At 51.5% G+C, this 13,287-nt stretch overlaps 1 protein-coding gene across 10 annotated transcripts in view; it reads left to right on the top strand.

Annotated features, from left to right (window-relative positions):
• Positions 1 to 13,287, top strand: part of ZBTB7C (zinc finger and BTB domain containing 7C) — a 353,420-nt gene that overhangs the window by 305,301 nt on the left and 34,832 nt on the right. The window contains exon 1 of one of the 10 annotated variants that reach the window (XM_057698339.1): positions 5,594 to 5,668. The exons of the other annotated variants lie outside the window; for them this stretch is intronic. The gene's annotated coding sequence lies outside the window, so the exon portion shown is untranslated. Of the gene's footprint in view, positions 1 to 5,593; positions 5,669 to 13,287 lie in introns of those variants that run through there. 10 annotated transcript variants of the gene reach the window in all.

Below are 13,287 nucleotides of genomic sequence, written 5' to 3'. Positions count from 1 at the left end.
CTTATCTTCAATGGCTACTCCATGCAAGGCCCTATACTAGGCTTGGGTTTGCTGGGTCTGTGGGTGTGCCCCACACATCTGTTCTCATTCCCCAGTTTTGTGTGCTTATTGCAGGGACCCTTGATAAGAGGTGGGAGGTTTGAAGTGGATTAGGGGGATGCCACATCAGAGTCACCAAAAGGATGTTTTCAAGTACCACCCATCTCATTCACCTGATTGTCACCCCCATTAAGAGAAGGGAATTGGGAACAACAGATTTCCTGCACTGAAAGGCTCAAGGGCACATGCCCGAGAAGGCTCTGGGATGCTCCAAAGCACTTTTGGAACTTCTGTGACTTTTGACTTTCAATTTGTTTGCGCACTGCTCAGCTGTGGGAGAATTACGCTCTGCAGGTGGGCAAGCCTGACGATTACCTGGTTAATTCAGCCACACTAAATAGTTCAGGTCCAAAACATTTACCTCCAGGTGGGCCTGAAGTGTGACCATATACTTTGTCTCAATTGACTGGATAAGTATCCATTTCTCCTTTAATTCTGAGTTTTGGGAACACAGCCTTCAGCAGCGGGTCCCTGGTGAGCGGGGCACAGATCTCAGGGAGTCCTAGGGGGACAAGGGCTTGGATCTATCCATTCGCTGTCCAGGAGTTCCTCCCCACTCAGAGGAGATGGTGCTAGAATCCCAGAGGATGGAGGGAGGATTTTCAAACATTTGTTCTGGAACAAAATGTTTCAAGAGAGCTGCCAGTGTTCATCCATAGACTCTCTTTTTTTCTCTCCAACATTTTTTCGATTAAGTCAAATTAAATCAAGGGGGAGCCTGCAACTAAGTACTAACCTGGCTTTCACACCCAAGGTGTACGTGACAGCCTGAAACCAAGAGATCAGCTAAACTCCTTTGTAGCAAAGGCAATGGGAACAGTCTGGGGGAAGAATGTATGAATATTGTGAAGAGAAAAAAAGCAGTTTACAAGGCAGTTTGTAGTGTATATTCCCATTTTAGTGTAATTTTTAAAACACGCATACCCATGAAAATACAGATGTCGCAGGGTGTGAATGGGGCAGGCCCTGAATAGCCGGATGAACAGCAGCTTTTATTTTCTTTCATTCCTTCTTCTGTATTTTCCAATATTTTTAGGAATGAGCCTTTATAATAAGAAAAAACCAAAAGAGGAGGACTTTTTTTTTCACTTTTTCCCCTACATAATATGTCATAAATTTCTTTCCATTCTGTTCCCATTGCCTTTGCTAGGGACCTTGGGTGCTCTCTTGGTTAGAGGCGATCCGATAGACACACAAATAGGATGCTGAGGAGAGGTGCGAAGCCAGGTCAGTGCTAAGCTGAAGCTTCCTCCTTGATTTAATTAAATGAATGGAAACCATGAGCGTGGTCAGTGGTGGGGGAAGGAGGTTGCAGGGACCAGGGGCCCCTGGGCTCCTGTGGGTTCTCAGTGGAGTGGTGCATAATGGGACTCCTGGCTCTGACCTGCAAGTCCAGGGGATTTCCCATGGAACCATCACATTGTGGGAGTCACCATTCCAAGGGCTCAGTGGATCGGCGAGGATGCAAAGCCATCAACACCTTAAGTTCCTGCCAAGCCCAGAGCCTCCACCTGCACCTGGTGTTCTTGTGTCTGCTCTGCTTGGGAAATCAGCCACTCAGGCAACCGGTATTTCTGAGCATCAACCATGCCCTCAGCAGCTGGAGGTGCTTGAAAAGCAGGGAGCATTTGGGGGTTAGTGTCCTGGATAGAGAAAAACTGCTTGTGGCCCGACCCGCAGGGTAAATCCCCACCCGCACCAGCCCTCCTCTGGGCACCAAAGAACTCTCTGCTTTTCTTTCCCAGGCCCTTACCACATTGAACTTCACAGTTTTTTATAAAGAACCCGTTGCATCTACTAGATTGTCATTTCCGTCATTCACTCTTGGAGCCTCCGTATTCTTGTTAAAAAATTAGGGCACTAATAGTTACATCACAGAAATGTGAAAATTAAATCAGGGCATGGAGTAAAGTACCTCACAAAGTACCTGTGACGCAGACCCGGCTCATTCAGTGGAGTCCTGCCCCCCGCCGCCCTCCTGGAGGACAGACCTACCTGCCTGCCTTCCATCCCTGCAGCACCCAGCCCAGGGCCTACCTGTCACATGGAGGGGGCTCAGTGGGCATCTGCTGGATTTGCCTGAACTTGCCCTGGGGAGGAAGGAGTGGGGGAGGGAGGGGAGGTGGAGCAAACATTCCCTTAGCACCGAGTTCTTGCGCCAGGCACTGTCTTAGGAACACGTAGATGGATTATGTGTTCAGTCTGAGAGGACAGCTGGGGTTCCATGTTTCCGGTTTCTGCAGGTGCTGGGGGATTAGCCGGCCAAGCCGGTGGAGCTGCTCCAGGCACCTCTGTTTAACCTGAACACTCTCCCATTCAGATGCAGGGAGGAGAAAACCTACACTGGGAAAAAGCCCAAGGGATTTCTCTGTTGCTCCCCCAGAAGAAGGGGAAACAGGCCTGAGATTCTTGCTCTCCCAGAAGCTACAGATGAAGCCCTCAGATCCCACCCTGGGAGTGGGGAGGTGGGAGGTAGAATAAATCCACTCAGAACTGCATGATCCATCGTCACTGGTCCCAGCCAAGCCCACAGCAGGGGAAGAAGGGCCACTATTGGGCTCCCTGGAATCCCAGGACCCAAATGAGTCCCTGGAGGTTCAACCGCGTGCCTCCTCTCCTGGGTGGCTGTTGGCACTTCAGCCTTGCTTCTGTCGTCTTGTGCAGACACAGGGCTAGAAGCCACCCTACCCCGGACAAGAATGTAAGGAGCTGCAGCTAAAACTGGGGTGGGGGGGGTGCTTTTTAAAAAAATTTATTTGTATATTTATTTTTATTTATTGGCTGTGTTGGGTCTTTGTTGCTGCTCGCGGGCTTTCTGTAGTTGCGGAGAACAAGGGCTACTCTTCACTGTGGGGCACAGCCTTCTCATTGCAGTAGCTTCTCTTGTGAGCACAGGCTCTAGATGCATGGGCTTCAGTAGCTGCCGCACACGGGCTCGTGAGTTGTGGCTCACGGACTCTAGGGCGCAGGCTCAGTAGTTGTGGCGCACGGGCTTAGTTGCTCCGCGGCATGTGGGATCTTCCTGGCCCAGGGCTCAAACCCGTGTCCCCTGCATTGGTAGGCAGATTCTTAACCACTGCACCACCAGGGAAGACCGGGGGGGGGTCTCAAGTCACTTGTCACTCATAGAACCAGATGGGCATTCGAGCAAGGAGAGAATGACTAGGTAGAAACCAAAACTCTGCTGAGCGGGCTGTTCAGCAGTGCAATCTATGGCAGCACGTACGGTGATGAGGCTCAAATATGTGTTTCTTAGTGATGATGCCTGTAGCACTGTGGGTGGGAGAAGCAATGCCTGAGAAAAAGCACAGAGGCTTGTATGCTGGGAACATTGTAAAACACCTTTTTTCTCTTCTCCCTCTTCTCTGTGCACTCTGAGAGATGACCTATTTTGATGCTGACCAAGATGTGAGTTTAATTAACTAGAGGGGTCAAAGGGTCAAGGAAAATTTGAGAATTTAAAAAAAGAAAAGGTACCAGTATGTTAATAATTAAGGGACTCATCTCAAAAACATCGCCGAACGGGAAGGACTCTGGACAGCAGGAGACCCAGGTTTCAATTCCTCTGATGAGCAGGTGTCCTTGGCTGTGCCATTTCCCGGCTCTACTTCCCAGGCTGCAGAGCTCTGACACCCTCCTGCTAAGAGATGCTTTGATTCTGTTTTCTCTGTTGGACCATAGAGAGCATCTCTGAGGGCAGGCTCTCAATCTTCTCTCCATTCTATCCCTGGGAGGCTTGGGGGGTGGGGAGCTGGCAAAACCAAGTCGCTCTGTGCCAGCCCAAGTTCTATCCTTACTTGACCTCAGGGTATCATGCACACCCTCCTCTTTATACAAGGATGCCACCTCAGTGGGTGCTTATCCACACAGGGTGCTGGGATGTTCTAAGCCCCGTGCTCTCCCGGGGGCTGTGCGGATGCCCAGTGGTACTCATCCATTCATGTGACAGACGCTCGCTGAGCCAGGCCGACTGTGGGAGGGCTAGAGGGCCACCAAGATAGGAGAAGTCCCTGTTCCTGAGAGCTCACATTCCAGGGGACCGTGCCACTGCAGGCCCAGCCAGAGTCTTAAGAAGCAGAGACAGGGCCTTCATCCCAGGAGCTCATATTTCCACTGGGAACTACAGGAAATGAATTCAAGCGGAGAAAGAAAAGGGAAAACCAGGGAGAGGGGATGGGACGCGATCCAGGGACAGGGTGCTGAGCATAGGGGGAGTCCAGGCAGGGGCTGAACCACCCACACCAGCAGCAGGAGGGCCTGGCTCTTAAAGAAAGCGGGTGGGGAAGCAGGGCTGGGACCAGCTGGCCAACCACAGCCAGACTTAGCCCTGCAAAAAGGGAATTGCAAGGTCTTGTTGGTTAGGGAGGGGAGGGGAGGAGAGCCAGGGGTGGAGGCGGGTGGAGCGGCCTTCCCCCTGCTCAGATTCAGGACCTGTTTGAATTCTCTGGCCCAGGAGAGCAGTCTGCTGGGAGCCTGTCTGTTCCTGCCCGCAACACTGTGCCTGTCCCAGCCCCAAGGACTCTTCTGTTCCCATTGTTCCCTACACCCCACACCCCAGCCCCAGAATAAAGATAAACACCCCTTGCCCATCTCCGCCCGCCCTCCCCACCCGGTGACTCAGGCCGGTGGCTCGGTGGCAGCAGCCCTGCTCAGGCTGGCTCTGCTCTGCGTACATCTGCTGCTGATTTGCTGCTCTGAACCAGTAGCCCTTTATGTCTCCTGCGACCTAAATTAGGGTGTGTTTTTTTGTGTTTTTTTTTTTTTACTGGATTAAAAAAAAATGGTACCTTTCTCCCCCTGTGGTGTGCAGATTATTACAGTGTCTGCTTGCTTAGAGGGGACAAGAAAGAACATGAACTTGGACAAGTCCAGTTTAATTGTGATGTACGGCTTCCCGAGGTCTCCTGTCCACTCTGGCCAGTTCTGAGCCAAACCAGTTTTCCATGGCCAGACTGGGCCCTGTTTCCATAGCGTTTCCCGTCAGGAAGTTCCCCCGCCCAGTGTGTGCTGTTAAATGGGTCCTTTTCATTCCTTTTCCTCTTATAAACTTCCCTTTCAGGTCATCCTGAAGGGCGAGTGGGGATGTGGCCGGGCAGGGGGAGGGGAACCCCAGGCTCCATTCCGCAAAGGGAGGTGGCAGTGTGGCCACAGGCCAGGGTCAAACCCCTGGGGTCTCAGCCCCAGGACAAAGCATAGGGTGACTTCCTCCTCTGCAGAGGCGCTTTGCCTCACCCCCCAGATGAAGTTAGGTGCCCCCTCTCCTCCCTTCGCCCCAGAAGAGGTGGTTACCGGTGAAGTGGGATTTGAGGAATAATGGGAAGAGGACCCCATCCTAAAAATACCTCCCTCCCTCTCCCATCCTAAAAATACCTCCGCCACAAACTTCCCACAGAGGGTGAAATTCTACCTTTCCCATTTCAGTCTTTGCTTGTTTGCTTGTTGCAAGCGCCCTGGAAAGGCACTAATAAGGATTGGCCAGCTCACTCCCTGCACCCGTCTACTGAGTGTGGGAAGCTGGCGGCCGCCCTTCAGGAGTGGGATGTGGGAAGGCTGCGCATCCCTGGAAAAGGTGAGCTGGATTTGGGCGCCAAAGGCAACGCTGGCCAGCTGGGGTGGTGGTCCAGGGACCGGCTGGGGAGGAGGGAGGACGGGCAGGTCGGGGGAGAGGTCACTTCTCCTGACCCTGTGCTGCAGGCTTCATATATCATCTCACTTAACCCTCGGATCCATTGTATAACATGAGTCCTTTTTTTCCCTGTTTTGGGTATTCTTACCCATTTTACAGATGAGGGACTTGATATTCAGAGAAGCAAAGTGTCATGTGATCTCACACAGCTGAGACTAGAAATTATGACTGTCTGATTCCAAAGATCACATGCCTTCCTCCGAGGGGTGTCCACGCGTCATTCATTCATTCATTGTAAAATATACCTAACACAAAATTCACCATTTAGATGTATTATTCAGTGGCATCAAGTACATTCAGTTGTGTGCAGCTGTTCCTACTATTCATCTCCAGAACTTTTTTATCACCTCACACTGAAACTCTGTAACCATTAAACAATAGCTCCCCATTCTCCTCCCCTCAGCCCCTGGCAGCCACCCTTCTGCTTTCTGTCTCTATGAATTTGTCTATTTCAAGTATCTCATATAAGTAGAATCATACAAGATTTGTCCTTTTGTAACTGACTTATTTCACTTAGCGTAATATTTTCAAGGTTCATTCATGATGAAGCATGTTTCAAAACGCCATCCCTTTTTAAGGCTCTGGTGTGGATATACTACGTTTTATTTGTCCCATCACCTGTTGATAGATTCTGGCTTGTTTCCACCTCTAGGCTATTGTGAATAATGCTACTATGACTATGGGTGTAAAAATATCTGAGTCCTTTGTTTTCAGTGCTTTTGGGTATATACCCAGAAGTGGAATTGCTAATCGTATGGCAAGTCTATGTTTAATTTTTTGAGGCACTGCTATACAGCTTTCTATTAACAGCTGCAGCATTTTATGTTCCAATCAGCAATGCACAAGCATTCCAATTTCTCCACATTCTCACCAGCACTTTCTGGTTTTTTGATAGCAGCCAGCCTAATGGGTGTGACGTAGCATCTCATTGTGGTTTTGATTTGCATTTCCCGAATAATGGGTGATATTGATCATCTTTTCATGTGCTTATTGGTCATTTGAATATCTTTGGAGAAATGTCTAATCGAGTCTTTTGCCCATTTTTGAGTTGGGTTGTTTGTGGCTGGTTTTTTTTTTTTTTGGTTGTTGTTGAGTCATCCATGCGTCTTTACTCAAAATTACAGATAATCAGGAGTTTTTCGAAGGATCTAATGTCATCATTTTTGTTCAAAACAAGGACCCCTGGGTTAGCTGCAGTGCTTTCTGGATCTGCTAAACAGACATGTAGTGTTTTTGCATGAGGTGTGTTTTACTGCATTTGAAATATCTTAAAATCCATAGTCCTTGTGAAATTTTCATTTATTTATCATGCACATACATTGCTATGTACCAGGTACTATGCTGCAGGCATTGAAGGAATATGAGATGATCCCCCCTCTTAAGCATCTAGAGCCTGCTGGGGAGACGTAGTTACAGCACAAAATAGCCTGTGCACACTTTCTGAACCAGAAATCTCAGTGTATAATCTGATGGGAATTTTTGGTGCACGAGGCTGGATTATGAGACAAGTTGAGAAAGGGGAGAACGCAGGCTCAGAAAGAAGCAAAGGAAAGGATCAGCACCAAAACATCAGGAAAGATGAGGGTCAAGTTAGGGGTATCTCTGGTACCTAGACCTCTCTTCTCATGCAGAAGCTGTGTGATGGCTTGTTTGCTTACTTCCCTCCATCATGCACAGGCATCCCCCTTTGTAGCTGCTCTGGACTTGTAGTCTGGTGCAGACTTTTAAGGGAGCATTGGGGTATAGGGATGCAAAGTAGGACTCAGAGGGGAATCTCTGACCTCTTGGTGCTGTTTCAGGGTGGGGGGTTTCCCTTCTCCAGGAGAACACTGCGTGAGAGGAGGTGTGGCCCCACGCTGGGATGGGGCGGGTTCTTTCCAGCTTTGCTGGGCTCTGGGCTGACATCCACTGGAATTGTGGACAGCCTTCCTCCTCCTGTCCCTCTTGCTGCCTCTGGACCTTGACCAGCAAGGTGGCACCAATTCTTCTCATGTGACGCCATCCAATGACAGTGTCTTTGTGACTCTGACAGCTGGAGGCCAGGTATCAGTCTGCAGCCAGGGGTTTGTTGTACCAGGTCCTGGTGGAGATAATTCTAGACCCAAGCAGGCAGCATCCAGGGTGCCAGGGCCTAAAAGTATTCCCTCCCTCCCTCACTAGACTGGAAACTCATTGCGGACTTTTGTTCCCTGCTCTGTGCCTCCTAACACCTGGCACATAGTGCATGTTTAGCAGGTACTTGTTGAGTGGGTGAAGGAGTGAGTCTCTGTCTGCCTCTTTGGCATTCCCTTGAAGTCACACAGACCTGGGTTTGGGTCCGAGCTCTGCCACGTGCCTTGGATGAGTGAACTCAGAACCTCAGTTGCCTCCCCTGTGAAATGGGGCAGTGATTTCAGGAGCCTCATCCAGAGCATGAGGTATCACTTCCCTCTTCTCCACCAGTGGCCAGACCTGACTCCCCGGAAGCAATTTCCCAACCTCTTCTCCCTAAGCCTTTTATCACATTTTTTTTTTCTAATCTCCCACCTTGGCTCAAATCCTGCACCTCATTCTTGTCTTTCTCAGCGGCAGTAAACACCCTTTTTTGGCTCCACTCACAGGGCAGTGGGGAGGCCTTTTGGTTAAGAGCACGGGCCTGGAATTGGAAGGAACGGGGTCCAAGATAACACCTGTACAGCTTGAAGCCTTGCTCCTGATAAAAGAGGCGCCCAGTAGGTGGCGGGTGGGGGTGTGGGAGAGTTGGAGCAGCCCGTCCTGCTTTCCTGAGCCTCCATCGACCACAAAGTGGGGATTTCTTCCGCGTGTGCCTTTGAGTTCTCACAGCCGCCTGCCATGTGCCAGCCCTGGGTGGACCCTGGAGGTGGCCTATGTTCAGAGTCTGGGGACAACATGGGGCCAAGGTGGGTGAGATACCTGGAGGGCGCTGTGGCAGCTCCCTGTCATCCCGTCAGATGCAGTGGGTATGGGGGCGGAGAGGAGAGTCAGGGAGGCTCTTTCACAGGGAGGGGGTGTAAGCTGGGCCCTGGAGAAAGGCTCGGAGCTGACAGGACAAGGAAGGGAAGGGCCTTTTCAGATTGGAGCAGGGAGAACGGGAATGGAGAGAGGCATGCCACCCACAGAAACACCTGGATGGGTGAGCCCAGTGGTGATGAGACAATGTGTTCATTTGTTCAATCAGTGAAGCAACAACAGTGTGTGAGCACCTGTCTGAGCCAGGCCCTGCACGGGGGCCCGGGCACAGTGGTGGGTGGGATGCTGTGTGTGCCTTCTGGGAGCGTAGGCGACCTCCCAGCAGGTGCTGTGTGCCCTTGGGGGAGGAGGGCGTGATGTAGAGCTTGTCCCATTCTCAAGCACGGTGCCCTGTTGGCCTCTCCCGCTGCGATGTACTCGGCCTCACTTGAGAGAGAGCTGTGTGCTCCATCCCCAAAACTCAGACCACAGAGTGGTAGGTTGCTAAACTGAAGAGGGCCCTGAGAGGTAGTCCATGCCCAGAGATCTCAAATTTTAGAGAGCAGCTGACCCACGTGCCGGGGATCTTGTTAAGTCAAAGTTTCCAAGAGCCCACCCCAGAGGCTCTGGGTCCTGAGTGGAGCTCAGGGAACATGCATTTTGGAAAGCTCCAAAGTGACTCTGCCGTGATTCTCAGCCTTGGTTCACATGGGGAGGCCCTGGGGAGTTTAAAACACTGATGCCCAGGCCCCATCCTTGGAGGGCCTCATTCAACTGGACTGAGGTTGGGGTCTGGACCCTGGTGGACTGGTGGTTTTAATAGCTCCTGCAGTGATGTAACGTGCAGCCTGGGTTAATATTTGCAGGACTTAACTTTGAGGGCCACTAAGTCATCCAACGACCTTGCATTAGTCAGGGTTCTCCAGAGAAGCAGAGCCATAGAGTATGTGTGGGGTGTGTGCGTGTGTGTATACATACAGAGAGTGAGAGGGTAAGATTTATTTTAAGGAATTGGCTCATACTGTGAGAGTTGGCAAGTTCAAAATCTGCCGGGCAGGCCAGCAGGCTGGAAACCCAAGGAGAGCTGATGTTGCAGTTCAGGGCTGAGGGCAGAATTCCCTCCTCCTCTGGGGATCCCAGTCTCTTAGGGTCTCGAACTGATTCAATGAGACCCACACATATTATGGAGGGTAATCCGCTTTGTTCAAAAATCTACTGATGTAAATTTCATCTCATCTAAAAAATGCTTTTATAGATCCATCCAGATTGGTGTCTGAACAAATATCTGGAAACTGTAGCCAGGACAAGTTGACACTCCTCAACTTAACCATCACACACCTCATTTTGCAAATAAGGGAACTAAGACCCAGAGAAACAGAACAACTCACCCAGGGCCCCATGCCTGGTTCTTCCATTGCTGGTTTATTTGTCACAGACTCGTAGATTGTAAAATCATAAAAGACCATAAAGTTAGTCCAACTCCCTCACTTACAGGGGAAGCTCTGAGTCGAGGGGACTGACTGCCCTCCTTCTGGATCACGCATCATGGCAGAGAGAGGAGCTGGATCTTAAACCCAACACTTCTAATGTCCAGGGACACGGTTCCTTGCACTCCTCCCAATGACAACGCAGTGAGATCTCAAAGAGAAGGACGTTTCCGTGATCATGTGGACGAGCACCCCCTCTCTCCCCAGCCCCCAGCCCACATTCCCCCTTCAAGATCTTGCAACAGGGGAGGGGACGCTGTACACTGACGCCACCTCTCAGTCGAGGGGAGGGTTGGGAGGCCCCCAGTGGTTGCTGACTCCCTGCGTGTATCCTCAGGCCCCGTTGGTATCTATAATTTTGTGGCTGCTCCATTTGTGCTTGGGTTTGCACATATAATGCCATCACCCATGGAGATGGTCTCCGCACACCCACCTCTTGTTCAGCGTTAAATGTGGCTTGTGACATAGAATTTGCTTTCAGTCAAAGCCCAGTTATGGTGGTTGATCTTGTTAGTAGCACACCTCCCCCACCCCTGCTCCCCAAGGGCTGCAGAGCACCCATATCAATGGGGTGTGCAGACCCTCTGAAATACGCATATGGTGTTGGCCAGAGACGGCGATCCAGAGTCTGGATGAAGCAGGCTGTGGGCAGACAGAGGATTCCAGAGACAGGGCTGAAACCCAGGGCTGGCAGAGTCAAGGCTGGCCCTGGGCCAGGCCCCAGGGACACCCTGCAATAGTTGTGGGGCCTCAGAAGGTGCATGGCATGGAAGCCAAAGGTTCAGCCCGCCAGGAGACAATGCCTGGCTGGCAGATGAAGGAGAGAGCCGCCACTGCCTGCTGGAGACAGGAGACCTCCCAAGGCAGGGCTGCCTCACACAGGAAGCTTCCAGGGGCTGCCTGCCGGGGCTGGATCCAGGCACGGGTTGTAGAGAGAGGGAGGGGGCAGAGGACAGAGCTGGCAAGTCCCGATGCTGAGCTAACTCCAGGGGCGGGGGCGGGGATTAGAAGATGGGTTGTCCCACTCTGCCCTCCTCACCGGATGACAGAAATCAGGTGTCCTCGGATAGGAACGTTTCTCCGAGAGTTCTGGGCGAGGAAGCTGTGTGGTGTGGTAGAGGACACCCCAGGCTGGGGGTCCAGGGACCCAGGCTAGACCACAGCTACCTGTGTGACCTCGAGGAGGCTGGCTTGAGTGGGAGCCCGGGCAGGAGGTCAGGCCTCCAGCCTTCTGTACCAGAGAGCTCTGTCCTCTGTTCTAGAACTTTCCAATCAGTAGCCCAGATACTGACTCCTCAGCCCTCCTGTCAGCTGAGCAGCCAGCAACCTCTCGAGAGCCTTCACACTCCTGTGCGCCATGAAAAGAGTATTTCTCTACGGAATCCAGGACTGCACAAGTTTGGAAAGCACAGCCCCATACCAGTGGTTCCCTTCCAGGGTCCTTGTCACACCAGTTCTGCAGGATATTAAAGGTGTTCCGCAAAGCAGAAAGGTTGAACAGGTTTCAGAAATGCAGAGTTAAACAAAGGTAAACATTTCGTTCATATGGGCTTTCTCAGGGGTGTGTGAGTGTGTGTGTGTGTGTGTGTGTGTGTGTGTGATATCTATTGTGAATCTCCAACAGGGCTCTGGTGTTCAGGTTCCCAAACATATCTGTGTCATTTTCAAAGTGTGTAGTTGTAAAAAGAGACACGACCCATTGAGGCTGCTAGTGTCCCTCACTTGCGATTCAAAGTCCTGGCAGCAGTGTCCAGGCTGGGCCTGGGTTAGGTGCCCACACGCCCATTGCCAGAGGGTGGGAGTGGAGGGAGCCCCCTCCTCCCCAGCAGGAGGTGGGGCCCTGCTTCCCACCAAGGCTTTCACAATAGGGCCCTCACCCAAACCAAAAAGACATGTCAGATCTTGGCAGTCGACATCTTTGACCAGGGAGTCCTTTTCTTGGATGGGGGAGGGGGGATGCTTAATAACACCCTCGAGGAGCCAGGATTATGGGCGCCCACTGTGGCTTTCGCCACTCTCTAAACTAGGCCATCCCCTGCCCTTTCCCTCTCCAGCTCCTGCTCCCGATCATTCCCCGCTCCTAGAGATGCCCCCCCCCCACAGTCCCCCTCCCTCTCCCTGTTCCTGTCACCGTTCCTCTCCTTCCCATACCTCGCATGGCCAGCGGTGTGGACAGTAGGCCCGAAGCCCAAGGGGCAGGTGCCCTGGATCTTCCAAGGGGGCAAGCAGTTGCCCTGAGAAGCTCACATGTCCCTCTCTCGAGTTCATCCAGAAATCCTTGAAAACATCGGTGCAGGATAAAAATGGCTTTGGTGCTTCCCACCAACAGAGTTCCTCATGAAGATCTCCCCTGGTGGGAATTCCCAAGGGTGGGAATGGCGAGCTGAGTGGCATCATTACAGGCCGGGAAAAGAGAATTGCATTGGGTGTTGAGAGCTTAGTGAGGTGCCCTCCAGTTACCCCATGCAGCAGCCGCCCGTGTGCGGGGCCAGCCCTGCTTCTGCTTCCCGGTAGACGGGGCCACCTTCTCATCCTTCACGGCCATAGTGCTCAAATTTCCAAGATAATTGTCCAACCTTGTGTTGACAGTGACTCGGAAAGACCTGCTGAAGAGGACTGGATTGCCAGAGATAAATATCACTATTGTCAGCCTTCTTATTAATGAACATTTGAGAACCTGCCACTCACAAGAGATCATGAAAATGCTAGGTTGGGTGCAAAAAATAGTTTGACATGATTGTACTCTGGAGGCTCTTACCTTCCAGTCCTGTAGGCTATAGTTTTCTCAAAATCTGCAAAATGAGGGCATTAAACCAGGTAATCCCACAACCCCATGTAACTCCAAATCCATCTCTGCCCAGTGGGTATTCATTGAAACCTGGACCACGGCTGGCCACGACATTTGGCCGTTCCCTTATTTATAAGACCCATGCTGCCGCCTCTCCCTCTTTCCCCTCCTTTGTCCACACCTCCCTTATCCCTGCCACCTTGGCCCCCTTTTCTCCCTGTCTCAGCTTAATTAACTCGCCCTCCCTCCCTTCTTCCCATCTCCATCCCATCTGTCTC

The sequence above is a fragment of the Hippopotamus amphibius genome, chromosome 11, assembly GCF_030028045.1.
Source record: "Hippopotamus amphibius kiboko isolate mHipAmp2 chromosome 11, mHipAmp2.hap2, whole genome shotgun sequence".
Lineage (NCBI taxonomy): Eukaryota > Metazoa > Chordata > Mammalia > Artiodactyla > Hippopotamidae > Hippopotamus > Hippopotamus amphibius.
The sequence above is the reverse complement of the archived record's forward strand: the minus strand, read 5'-3'. Positions and strand labels throughout refer to the sequence as shown.